Source organism: Pelophylax lessonae (assembly GCF_965119305.1).
Source record: "Pelophylax lessonae genome assembly, chromosome: 11".
In the NCBI taxonomy this organism is placed as follows: Eukaryota; Metazoa; Chordata; class Amphibia; order Anura; family Ranidae; genus Pelophylax; species Pelophylax lessonae.
Genome location: NC_138778.1, coordinates 223829941 through 223844057, shown reverse-complemented (window position 1 = coordinate 223844057; position 14117 = coordinate 223829941).

The following is a 14117-nucleotide window of genomic DNA, read 5'->3' as shown; positions in this document are numbered from 1 at the left end:
CCAACTCCTCTGCAGCAGAGCCACGCATTCCATGCTTGGCAGCCGCCAGCAGGTTTACCCAATGCGCAGTGTACGTTATATACCTGCCCTGACCGTGCTTTGCAGACCAGCTATCAGTGGTCAGATGGACCCTTGCCCCAACACTGTGTGCCAGACGGGACACGATTTCCTTTTCCACAATAGAGTACAGGTTGGGGATTGCCTTTTGTGAAAAATAATTTCGGCCGGGTACCTTCCACTGCGGTGTCCCAATAGCGACAAATTTTTTGAAGGCCTCAGACTCCACCAGCTTGTATGGTAAAAGCTGGCGGGCTAAGAGTTCCGACAAGCCAGCTGTCAGACGCCGGGCAAGGGGGTGACTCTGCGAGATTGGCTTTTTGCGCTCAAACATTTCCTTCACAGACACCTGACTGTGGGCAGGTGACGAGCAGGAACTGCTGAAGGTGAGAGGCGGAGGGGCGGGTTGTTGATAGGGGGCATGGAGGACAGCAGTGGTTGACGTGGCTGAAGATGCTGGACCAGGAGGAGGATGGTGGCTTTCAGTTTGTGTGCTGCTTTTACTCATGTGTTGATCCCATAGGCGTTTGTGATGTGAGATCATGTGCCTTCGCAAAGCAGTTGTACCTAGGTGGGTGTTGGACTTCCCACGACTCAGTTTCTTTTGGCACAGGTTACAAATGGCATCGCTGATATCAGAGGCAGACACACAAAAAAAATGCCACACTGCTGAGCTTTGCAAGGACGGCATTCTGGTGGTGGCAACAGCTTGCGTTGATTGGCGTGCTGTCTGGCTGACCCCGGGTGCCGAATCTACATGCTGTCTGACTGCGCCACTAGCTCCTTGCGATGACCTCCTCCCCCTGCTTCCAACTCGTCTCCTCCTCCTCTCTGTCTCCCCATCTGAACTTTCCCCCTCTTCTTCTGCTCTTCGAGCAGGCACCCAGGTGACATCCACAGACACATCGTCATCATCAGCCGCTTCACTTGACAACTCAGCAAAGGCAGCAGCAGCAGGTACAACATCATCATCATCACAATGTACGTCCATGTGTATAATGTCGCCTGACTGAGACATATCCCCGTTATCTACATCCTCTGGCACTAATAGTTGCGCATCACTTATTTCTTCAAACTGATGTGAAAATAACTCCTCTGACGGATCAAGTGAAGCGGCTGTGGTGCTAGTGTTGGTGCCGGCGGGCTGGCGAGTGGTAAATTGAGAGGTGCCCGAAGCTGAGCTGGAGGAGGATGGTGCATTAAGGTTCCGAGCGGAAGCTGTAGACGATTGGGTGTCCTGTGTAAGCCAGTCAACTATGGCCTCAGAATTTTTTGAGTTCAGGGTCTGTGGTGGCCTCTGAACACTGGGCATTATTCTAGGGCCTAAGGAAATCACAGCACCACGACCACGACGGCCCTTGCGGGGCGGCCTGCCTCTGCCTGTCATTTTTTTTAATGTGTTGTTACTGTTGTACTATGAGTGCAAGCTGCTGTGCCACCTTATATATCAGTGGTGGGTGGGCAGTGGCACAGTACACTCTCTGTGGACCTGACAGCAGTCACTGGCACCCAGGCAACTGCAATTTAAAAAATATATATATTTTTTTTTACTTTGCAAGCTGCTGTGCCACCTTATATATCAGTGGTGGGTGGGCAGTGGCACAGTACACTCTCTGTGGACCTGACAGCAGTCACTGGCACCCAGGCAACTGCAATTTAAAAAATATATATATTTTTTTTTACTTTGCAAGCTGCTGTGCCACCTTATATATCAGTGGTGGGTGTGCAGTGGCACAGTACACTCTCTGTGGACCTGACAGCAGTCACTGGCACCCAGGCAACTGCAATTTAAAAAAATATATATATATTTTTTACTTTGCAAGCTGCTGTGCCACCTTATATATCAGTGGTGGGTGGGCAGTGGCACAGTACACTCTCTGTGGACCTGACAGCAGTCACTGGCACCCAGGCAACTGCAATTTAAAAAAATATATATATTTTTTTTACTTTGCAAGCTGCTGTGCCACCTTATATATCAGTGGTGGGTGGGCACACAGTGGCACTGCAGTGGGCACAGTACACTCTGTGGACCTGACAGTCACTGGCAGCCCAGGCAACTGCAATAATAAAAAATATTTTTTTTTTCAATTTATTGCAACAAGATGCTGTGCCACCGTATATATATCAGTGGTGGGCAGTGCACTGCAGTGGGTACAGTGCACTCTGTGGACCTGACACAGCACTCACTGCAATTATGACAGAGGAAAAAAAAATATTTTTTAAAATGCCAGGTACTGTGCCTGTGCCACCCGAAATGAGTGTGGTGTGCACACAGTACAGTCTGTGGTGGGTCTGTGGCCTCTCACACACAGCGGGCAGGCAACTGCAGTGTACAATAGATATATATATATATATATATATATATAAAGAAAAAAATCTATTACCTTACCAGCCCTTGAAAGGGCTTTTGGGGACACTATATATATATATATATATGTATATATATAAATAAAAAAATCCTCAATTACCAGCCCTTAAAAGGGCTTTTGGGGACACTAGATAGATATAGATATATATATATATATGAAGAAACAACTCAATTACCAGCCCTTAAAAGGGCTTTTGGGGACGCTAGGTATATATATATATATATATATATATATATAAAAAAAAAAACCCACAAATACCAGCCCTTAGAAGGGCTTTTTGGGGTGCTGATATTACAGCAGTAGTGGACCAAGAACACTGCAAGACCAGGAACACTGACTAACTGTCCCTAGCTTAACAGCAGCAGCAGCAGCAGCTCTCCCTACTCTCACTACACACACTGCTTCAGAATGATCTAAGATGGATGCTGCCCTTGCTTATTTATAGGAGGTGGGAGGGTGTGGGAGGGAGGTACGCTGATTGGCTGGAAATGTGTCTGCTGACTGTAAAGTTCAGGGTCAAAGTTTGCCTCAATGATGTCTTATGGGGGGCGGACCGAACATCGCATATGTTCGCCGGCAGCGGCGAACGCGAACATGCTAAGTTCGCCGGGAACTGTTCGCCGGCGAACAGTTCTATACATCTCTAATGACAAGTCCCTTTGTAACGGAAGGAACTCAGTGAACAGAGCGCTGGGCACAGGACTGCATAATACACAGAGTGCTGGGCACAGGACTGCATAATACACAGAGCTCTAGGCACAGGACTGCATAATACACAGAGCTCTAGGCACAGGACTGCATAATTCGCAGAGCGCTGGGCACAGGACTGTATAATTCGCAGAGCGCTGGGCACAGGGTTGCATAATTCGCAGAGCGCTGGGCACAGGACAGCATAATACACAGAGTGCTGGGTTTAGGACTGAATCTGGGGACAAAACCTGGGACAGACTTGTGTCACCAGTCAGGGACTGTCCCCGGAAACCGGGGACGTCTGGTCACCCTATCAGAGGAGGATGAAAGTAACAATCGTGGAGTTTTCGGGGGAGATATAGTAGTGTCTATATTTCTTTCCTGACATGTTGATCACCTCTGATCTAATGGACCTCTAATGAATTGTATTTGTCTTTTCCCTTAATCTTTTTCCTTTTGTTCTCTTGATTCTAGCTGCGTACGTTTTCATGTATTTCATCTATGTCACAGTCCGACTTCTGTACAAAGGTGAAGGCCTATTGTCTGGTACAGGCGCGTCACACTCCTACCCTTCCATCCACAAACCTCCTATTATCGGCGCAAGGTCCTATCGCTGCCTTTTGTCATCTGAAAATGAAAGCCACAAAAGAACGCCTTTCCTTATAGAAATGGTCTATAAGGGTTTACAAAAACATCAGGCAAATGTCTATGACATTTAATAGTAGAAACGAAATTACAGGCTTCCAGGCAGCGTGCCGCAGGAGCCCGGTATTTACTAAGATATTGAAATGTTACAAAAGCAGCCTAACAAAAGGCGACACAAAGAGATGTTTACGGCTGAAACGATTAAGAGCCGATGTCGTCCCCCCATTGTGATATTAGTTTTATATATTTTTTTTTTATCTGCTCCGTAACACATGTGTTTTTATTTCTTCTTCCTGAGAGCTGGAGAGGAGCCATTATTGCTACAGCGTTATTGCTTTGTCTCCCCGGCGTAAAGTCAAATTAGTTGAGCTGCCTTGCAAATGTGGTTAGAATTTAAATCCCATTCTGAAGATGAATAGAGAGCAAGTGTATGGCGGATGTGTAAGAAAAGAGGCAAGGTTCTCTTATCACTTCAGAAAATCGAACACAACGGGATTTCTGTAATTTATTTTTTATGGTAAATTGTGGTCTGTTGTTATAGCTCATAGTTTTTTTTTATATGAATGCATACTTTTATTCCTACTTTTCATTAAAGGGACATTCCACACAGACATGGAAACTTAGGGTTAACCACTTCAGCTCCAGGAGGTTCACCCCCCTTCCTAAACAGGCCATTTTTTTGCGATATGGCACTGCGTTGTTTTTACTGACAATTGCGCCGCTGTACCCAAATAAAATAATTTTCCTTTTTTTCCCACAAATAGAGCTTTCTTTAAGGCTACGTTCACATCTTGGCGTTGCTAATTACAGGAGTTTTTTAGGCGTTTTTTCAGGTGTTTTTATGGGCGTTTTTTCAGGCGTTTTACAGGCGTTTTTGGTTTGACTAGTGACCAATGGAAAAAATAAAAACGCCTGTAATCAGCCCAAAAAGAAGCTCATGTACTTTTTTGAGCTCAGATGTGAACAGAGGCCATTGAAATGAATAGGATTTGTCTTGTTGGGTGTTTTTTGAGCTGATCCTAGAGCAGAAAAACTCCCCAAAATGCCTACATGTGAACTTAGCCTTATGCCTCGTACACACGCAACGATTGTTGGCCGTGAATTTTTGGCCAACGTCCGATCGGCCGATTGTCGGCTTGTTAGTATGATGCTTCCGACAACCAACTCCGACTTTTCTGCCGAACAAAATCTGGTGTGCAGGCTATAAAATTTTTGTTGGCCGTCAACACAACGGCCGATTTTCCGTCAGTCAGTACAGATTTCGGCAGACAAAAAACTGATGAGCAAGACTGGGCATGCTCAGAGAAGAAAAAACACACGGAAAGTAAACCAGAACATGACATCACTTCTGAAGTTGGCTTTTGTTGGCCGAGAAAATTTGTGTGCAGTCTAGAGCACATTTCAACCAACACAACAATTCTGGACAAAATACAGCCGATCGGTGGGCCGATAATCGTTGCGTGTGTACGAGGCATTAGGGGTATTTGATCACCTCTGCGTTTTTTTTTTTTTTGTTTTTGTTTTTTTGTGCTATAAACAAAAAAGTCAGAGAATTTTCAAAATAAAAACTATATTTTTTTACTTTCTGCTATAAAACACATCCAATAAAAAAAATGTAAAAAAATCAAATTTCTTCATAAGTTTAGGCCAATATGTATTCTGCTACATGTTTTGTGAAAAAAAATCCCTATAAGCGTATATTGGTTGGTTTTCGCAAAAGTTATCACATCTACAAACTATTGGATAGATTTATGGACTTTTTATTATTTGTTTTTTTATTTTTTATTACTAATGGTGGCAATTAGGGATTTTTAGTGGACACTAGTGGACACTAACCCGTGACAGATTTTTGGGGACTGGTGACACCAATACAGTGATCAGTGCTAAAAAATGCTGTACTAGGGTGTAAAAAAAATGATGTAAAATAGGGTTTCCATCCATCCGGATTTGACGGACAGGATCAGATCGGATGTCAGCGGACATGTCTCCGCTGACATCCGATGCCCCATAGAGATGCATGGGGCATCCGTTCAGATCCGCCTGTAAAACTGACAGGCGGATCTGAACGGTCCAGTTATGTGTCACGTGCTTCATTTAAAGTCCCAAACCTTTTTCTTTTAAATTTCAGATTTATGGATGGAGGCATATGTCTACAGTGTCACGGGTCTTGCTTAAAGTCCCAAACCCCCTCATATACCCACTGTGCTTAGGTATTAATATTTGTTTAACCTTAGGCACGAAGGGGTTAAAATAGTCACATAGTGAACGCTCCTCCACATATAGTGGGACTGTCCGTTGTTACTGCCTTTTTGGTCAATGGTTGATAGACACGTATCAGCTGGTCTCAGCATTGACCTCCCTATTTCACCGAAACATTTCCTGCTCTACATCTCCCCCATACCTGTTTCTCGTTATAATCGCAGTGCTCTCCCTCACCTCCTCAATGCTGCTAAATGCCTCATACCAATCCACTGGGAGAGCTCGCATATTCCAAGCGAACTGGACTGGGTTGGGAAGGTGAAGGAGATCATGGAGGCGGAAGAATGGCTTGCCACCTGCAAGGGCACCTGAGAACGATTCATCTCCACTAGGGCGCTCTGGAGGGACCACATCTCTGCTTTGTTGGCCTTGGCTGACCCTACATTTAAACAACTGGCCCAGGCAGACCAAAACCCTGCAGTAGATAGCCTTTTCCTAGGTTCACACTGAATGCGGGATGAAATTGTGTGAGTTCAGCTGAACTTGCACGTTTCAAACTGGCATTTCAGTCCGACTTCTGGGGCAATTTGAGAGACATCTTTGCGGGTTCATGCACAGATGTCTTTTGAAATCGCCCCCGAAGTCGCCAAAAGTAGTGCAGAATCTACTTTTGAGAACTGGTGCGGCGTCGCACTGATTCGGACAGTGCCGTTGCAGGCAATAGGCTTCGATTTGGCATGCAATTTGACGATGTAGATGGGGGCTTACTGTTGATGCACCTAACCAGCTAATCAACCAGGTGTGAACATCATGTTATTGTTCCATTTCACACTGGGGCAACTCCATTCAGTGCAATGGAACCGTTCTAATCAAAGCAACTCAAGTCGCTCCGACATAGAAAAAGGTTCCTGCGCTACTTTTGGGGGCGACTTGCATTGACTTCTATTAGAGAAGTCATTTGCAAGCCATGCTGAAGTCGCGCTGCACGGGGCGGCTTCAGAGTCAGGCGACTTTGAAGCCGCCCCAGTGTGAACCCAGCCTTAGTGGTAGTTTAATTCAAGGCAGTTTACGTTTTTGAGTGCTTTATTTAATCTGCGAGTCCTACTCTATATCCAATAATTATTGTACTCAATTTTAGTAAAGGTCCTCCTATCTTCTTCCTGAGGGGAGAGGGGATAAATCCACAGGGACCGATTGTCCAGCACAAAGGAGAACCTCCAAATGTCAAATTGGGCTGATATAGCCCTCCGCTTTTATTAGTATTTATTTATTTATTAGTATTTACCTAAACTGCGAATGAAAATTCCTTTTTTTTTTTTGTCTCTTTGTCTCTTTTCCTTCAATTTTATAAAAAAAATTTTAATAAAAAAAAAAAAAAAATTGTCACATAGCATACCCCTATTGCTAGAAAAAATCCTTTCCGGCGTTCGTTGTGCCTATACCTGCCAAGTATGTGTGCATAAATTAGAATATCTGTTGCTGTGTATGGCCACTTCTCAGGGTCTCCTAGCTGAGCAGAAATAAACTAGATAGAATCCAATTATGCAAATTTCTGTTCCGACGGATCATTAAAATGATTTTCACTCACTTATACAGACAGTTTATAGAATACAGAATCCTAATGCTTCACCATGATTTCTGCTGTAAAAATCAAGTCCTGTAAAGCGTTGTGGAGCAGTTTTTTTTTCTTTCTAACTGATGATTGTCTGCACTTCATTTGCACATTGCTTCTCTTTATGCTTCACATTAAACGTTTAAGCTTCAGTATCTCACGTCAAAACGTTCTACCTGGTGTCGATAAGGTTTTATGAGGGTTGAGGTGTCTCTTCCATGCATTCTCTGTTATCAGTTTCATTACTGTGGGGCCTGTCTCTGCCGTTCTATCACACTGCCAGGAAATTAAAATGTAAACTTTGTAGCTTTTTATGGTTCTAAACAAGTCTTCAATACACAAATACATATTATGTTTAATGGAAGTTGTTATCACAATATTACAGTTTGGAATACAGGGAATACTTTTCTTGCATGGTTATTATAAAAAAAAAGCTTGTTTGCTATTAACGTACAGTTGTGCGACTTCCATGTTTTTCCTCTTTTCTTTGGCCATTGTGCAATGACAAAATTTAGTGTTGACTCTTGTGACCTCACAGAGCCTTTCTATTAAATGAGTCACAGCAGAATTTAAATTGTAACTTCACCTTCCAGGTACAACAAAATAACAGTAAATCAGCAAATGTAGCTCTACTGCAGCTTTGGAAGTGTTTATCAGTGGATTGAAACCTTTCATGCGCCGCAAGCCCCCCCTCCCCCATCCATGCGTCTGGCCCCCTAATCTACATGCAGGGCGCCGGACACATGGATTCCAATTGTTTTTTTTTTTTTCAAAGCAGATGATTAGAGCCAGAGGATCTAATAGGCTTAAAAAAAGGGTGGGCTTGGGGAGCAGAATTTTTTGCATAATTCTTCTTTAAGGGGAGCGTGGCAGGGGGTGTGTCCTATGCCTACATACTTTTGCTAATAGGTGTCCCTTGTTCCCATCTCAAAAAGTTGGGAGGTGTGCTCTGAGTAGTATTACCAGACAAATTCAAGAGGAGCTGGAATTTAAAAGGGACCCCACAAGCGCATTTGACCACACTAGCGATCGGTGGTCATGTCCATTTGGTGACTGCAAATCCATGTGGGGCACTATATGCACAAGTGGAATTAAACACCAAGTTCTTAGTTTTTAAAGAGCACCAGCACTTTTTTCACCAGGGAGGATTTTTATGGGACTTTGGAACTCTTTTGTTTTTTTACACTATATGGATTTGTTTATATTTTGTTTTTGATTGTAAAACACAAAAGTACAAGAATTTTCACTATATCGGGAATTAAAGCGGTTGTACCCCCCCAAAAAAAAAAAGACATCCTGTTCCCTTAAGGTAGGTTACACAGCACAGTGCTTGTGCTGTCTAATCTGTCCCTATCTAAGCTGTAAAAAAACCTGGTTGATCCTACATGTTCCTTTGCCCCTTAATGTGCTGACCACAGTAATCATGGCTGATCCATGGTTACTGTGGTCAGATTACGTCCTTCCGTCATCACCTTGCGTGTCAGCTCCTGTGTGTGTGTGTGTGTGAGCCGCCCCTTCCCTCCCCTCCTGCCGTTATTAGTGAGCCGCCCCTCCCCTCCTGCCATTATTAGTAGTTGTTAGTAAAGTTAAATAAAGATTACTGCCAGCCCCTCTGTTTTATCAAGCCATCCTACACTGTGTGAAATGATACCTCTAAATACCTTATCTCAGATCTTTTCTGGCCAAACACGTGACCTCTGGCCGCTCTTCTCCCCCCGATCTAAGGGCTACAGTGGAAGGGGCCAAGCAGACAGCCCAGCAGTCACATGACCTCCCTGGCTGACGTCAGAGTGGGATCTTGTCCTCTACCGCTGTTAGATCAGTGGAGAAGCGCGCCCAGAGGTCACGTGATCGGCCAGAAAAGATCTGAGATAAGGTATTTAGAGGTATAATTTTACACACTGTAACGCAATTAGTTCAGTTTATTGTAAATTATTTGATAACGTGTGCTACAACTAGAGCACATATTAACTGCAGCACAATCTAGGTTTGAGGTATACACTCATCCTAGGCGCAGAACAATTTTCTTTATTTTTATAAGAAAAGGGTTTTTGTAAAGTCTCCAGGACAGAATCTGAGTAAATAAGTTATACAATTCTTACAGTGAATGCGTATATCAACTCCAACTTAACTACCCGATCCTTATACGCTTGGATACTGTTCAAGTAGACAAGAAATTTATTTTATAATTTTGTTCAAAAGTGCATTCCTTTGTGTATATGTTTATTGGTTTTATATGTATTTTTTATTTTTTTTTGCTTTTATGTCCCTTCACAATAAAAAGTCCTGCAGCGTTATAAAAAATTGAATAAGAATACAGAAAAAAGGTATAAACTGTTGGCGCTATATAAATCCTGTATAATAATAATAACAAATTAACAATAATAAAAAGCACATAGTACTGTATGAGCAGTGTCCTCAAAAGGCAGAAAGATCCACAGCAGGTATATGTAATGGGAGAAAAGTTCTACAGGACAGGGGTGCATTTACTCCCCACTCTAGAAAACGAATATCTAACATAGAAACATAGAAAAGTGATGGTAGTCCATCAAATCTACATATTTTTTTTTTTTTTTTGTTCTTTTTTTTTCGTTAACTTTATTGTATAGATAGCATCTTCATATACAGATATGCTGTATCAATAGAAACAAGACAAGAGTGCTTGGATTTCATGCAATATAAACAGTATTTTTAATTAGTATAAAAACAGATTTACAACTCACCAGATTCACAGAGAAAACAGTGCATTTCAGGCCAGAGGAGGACAGTCCGCTTCAGTCCACATCTGTGGCTTTTGGCAGCGTTCGGATTGATAATGTTAAAACAAAAAAAGTGTACCCATGTGGCTTTATATGAGGCATGATACATGGACCATAAAATAACAATTTAATTGGATAGACCTTAACACATACATATAAAAAATTATTGTCAAGCCAGTTAACATACATACCAATATATATATATATATATATATATATATATACAATATTAAATATACATTATCTCACAAAAGTGAGTACACCCCTCACAATTTTGTAAATATATTTAATTATATCTTTTCATGTGACAACACTAAGGAAATGACACTTTGCTACAATGTAAAGCAGTGAGTGTACAGCTTGTATACAAGTGTAAATTTGCTGTCCCCTCAAAATAACTCAACACACAGCCATTAATGTCTAAACCGCTGGTAACAAAGTGAGTACACCCCTAAGTGAAAATGTCCAAATTGGGCCCAATTAGCCATTTTCCCTCCCCGGTGTCATGTGACTCCTTAGTGTTACAAGGTCTCAGGTGTGAATGGGGAGCAGGTGTGTTACATTTGGTGTTTTCCCTCTCACTCTTTCATATTGGACACTGGAAGTTCAACATGGCACCTCATGGCAAAGAACTCTCTGAGGATCTGAAAAAAATAATTGTTGCTCTACATAAAGATGGCCTAGGCTATAAGAAGATTGCCAAGACCCTGAAATGGAGCTGCAGCACGGTGGCCAGGACCATACAGTGGTTTAACAGGACAAGCTCCACTCAGAACAGGCCCCCGCCATGGTCGACCAAAGAAGTTGAGTGCACATGCTCATCGTCATATCCAGAGGTTGTCTTTGAGAAATAAATGTATGAGTGCTGCTAGCATTGCTACAAAGGTTGAAGGGGTGGGGGGTCAGCCTGTTAGTGCTCAGACCATATGCCACACACTGCTACACATTGGTCTGCATGGCTGTCGTCCCAGAAGGAAGCCTCTTCTAAATATGATGCACAAGAAATTCTGCAAACAATTTTCTGAAGACAAGTAGACTAAGGACATGGATTACTGCAGTGGCGGCCGGTGCGTTGGGGGCGCAGGGGCGCCGCCCCCCCCCCATCCATGCGTCCGGCCCCCTAATCTACATGCAGGGCGCCGGACGCATGGAGTTCAATGGGGTTTTTTTTATTCACCTGATTAGAGCCAGAGGTTCTAGTAGGCTTCAGCGAAGGGTGGACCCGGGCGCAGAGCAGTGCGCCCCGAGCCCACCCATTGTGTGACAATAGCGAATGAAAATTTGCTATTGTCACACGAATCCTCCTCCTGTCCAATCAGGAAGCGGGTCCGAGACCCGCTTCCTGATTGGCCGAAAGGCAAACCCCATGCCATTGGCCAAGGAGGAGGCGGGAGGACCGAGGACTCGAGGAGACGCGGGGACTGAAGAGAAGCCGCCGCTACAGGTAAGTGCACTGGTCTCGGGGGGGGGGGGGGCTTGGCACGCTGATCTCTCTGCATTGAAAGGGGGCACGCTGATCTCTGCATTGAAAGGGGGCACGCTGATCTCTGCATTGAAAGGCGGCACGCTGGTCTCTGCATTGAAAGGGGGCACGCTGATCTCTGCATTGAAGGGGGCACGCTGATCTCTGCATTGAAGGGGGCATGCTGATCTCTGTATTGAAGGGGGCACGCTGATCTTTGCGTTGAAAGGGGGCACGATGGTCTCTCTGCATTGAAAGGGGGCACGCTGGTCTCTCTGCATTGAAAAGGGGCACGCTGGTCTCTCTGCATTGAAAAGGGGCACACTGATCTCTGCATTGAAAGGGGGCACGCTGGTCACTGTGCATTGAAAGGGGGCACGCTGGTCACTGTGCATTGAAAGGGGGCATGCTGTGGTCACTCTGCTTTGAAGGGGGCACACTATACCTTAATTACCGAAGGCCCCTTTCAGACTTTTGTGACCTCAAAGTCACGCAATTTTTTACAGCGTTTTTTGCCGCAAAGCAATGCCTATTACATTTTTCTGTTTGCACCCCCCCCCCCTCCAAAACTTTTGAGCACCAGCCGCCACTGGATTACTGGAACCATGTCCTGTGGTCTGATGAGACCAAGATAAACTTATTTGGTTCAGATGGTGTCAAGTGTGTGTTGCAACAGCCAGGTGAGGAGTGCAAAGACAAGTGTGTCTTGCCTACAGTCAAGCATGGTGGTTTCAAGGGTCATGGTCTGGGGCTGCATGAATGCTGCCAACACTGGGGAGCTACAGTTCATTGAGAGAACCATGAATGCCAACATGTACTATGACATACCAGAAGCAGATCATAATCCCCTCCCTTCGGAGACTGGACAGCAGGGCAGTATTACAACATGATAACGACCCCAAACACACCTTCAAGACGACCACTGCCTTGCTAAAGAAGCTGAGAGTAAAGTTGATGGACTGGCCAAGCATGTCTCCACACCTAAACCCTATTGAGCATCTGAGGAGCGCAAGATCTTTCACATCCACCAGCTCTGTGATGTCATCATGGAGGAGTGGAAGAGGACTCCAGTTGCAACCTGTGAAGCTCTGGTGAACTCAATGCTTAAGAGGGTTAAGGCAGTGCTGGAAAATAATGGTGGCCAAACAAAATATTGACACTTTGGGCCCAATCTGGGTGTTGTCACTTAGGGGTGTACTCATTTTTGTTGGTGATTTAGACATTAATGGCTGTGTGTTACAAAAATGTAAAGGAGTGTACTCACTTTTGGGAGATACTGTACATCAGTCTGATATAATTCCTCCTATACAAATTTATCACAGCCAGATTGTTTGTATTGCAAAAAAGGCATCTCTTATCTCAACGTGTTTTGTGAATAAAACTCACTTCTTCCGGAGTGGGTGCCAAACGACATATGATCTGTAAACTATGAAGCAAAAATATATAAATTGTAGCAATCGCTAAACAATATATATATGAAGCATAGATACTATACATGGAGTGTCCTAAATACAGCAGAACTTGCAAATCATCTTGAGATTCGATCTGAGATTGCATCTCCAATTGGTGATCACTGCTTGATGTCTGACCTGGGAGTGGTGGAAGGGGACCATGGCACCCAGTGGAAAAAATCAGGGAGGCACACAGGAGAGTGCATGAAAACGACCATCAGCTGACTCTATCACCATTCACCAAGCGTTACCATGGCCGCGGCCGGCGTGTGTTCCACAGGAGGCGGATGTGACGTCGCTGGATAAACCGGAAGTTTAGAAGACCTCCTGAAGATGCAATTTTGCGAAATGCATTGTGGTCTGTTTGTCTTCAAACGTCCGGTTTATCCAGCGATGTCACATCCGGCTCCTGTGGAACACACACTGGCAGCATGGTAACGCATGGTGAAGGGTGATAGAGTCAGCTGCGAGACGGAGGGGGATGCTGTTATCCTAATCTTTGCGGCTGTTCTCACCAGTACCGGGTTGGGTACTTTTGAATGTAACTAGAATTATCTATCATTTTTTGGGCTGTTAATAAAACAGAGTTACACTATTATCTATTTCTATGTTTATTATATATTTATGAACTTTGTTTGCGGGAAGCCAAATTAGGGTGCGATTGTGGACCGAGCACCCATCCATTCTAAAAGCAATATAGGTCCTGGTGGCCTCAATCCTTCTGGTGAGCATATACCATTTGAAAACTACCCACAGGCTGAAAAGTGTTCCATAACTTCTCTACACGGTGTGGGTGCTTTTGCAGTCATCCATTCTCATCACTAACCATCAGACTTTATGCACCATAACTTTTATGTTCTTTTAGTTGGACTG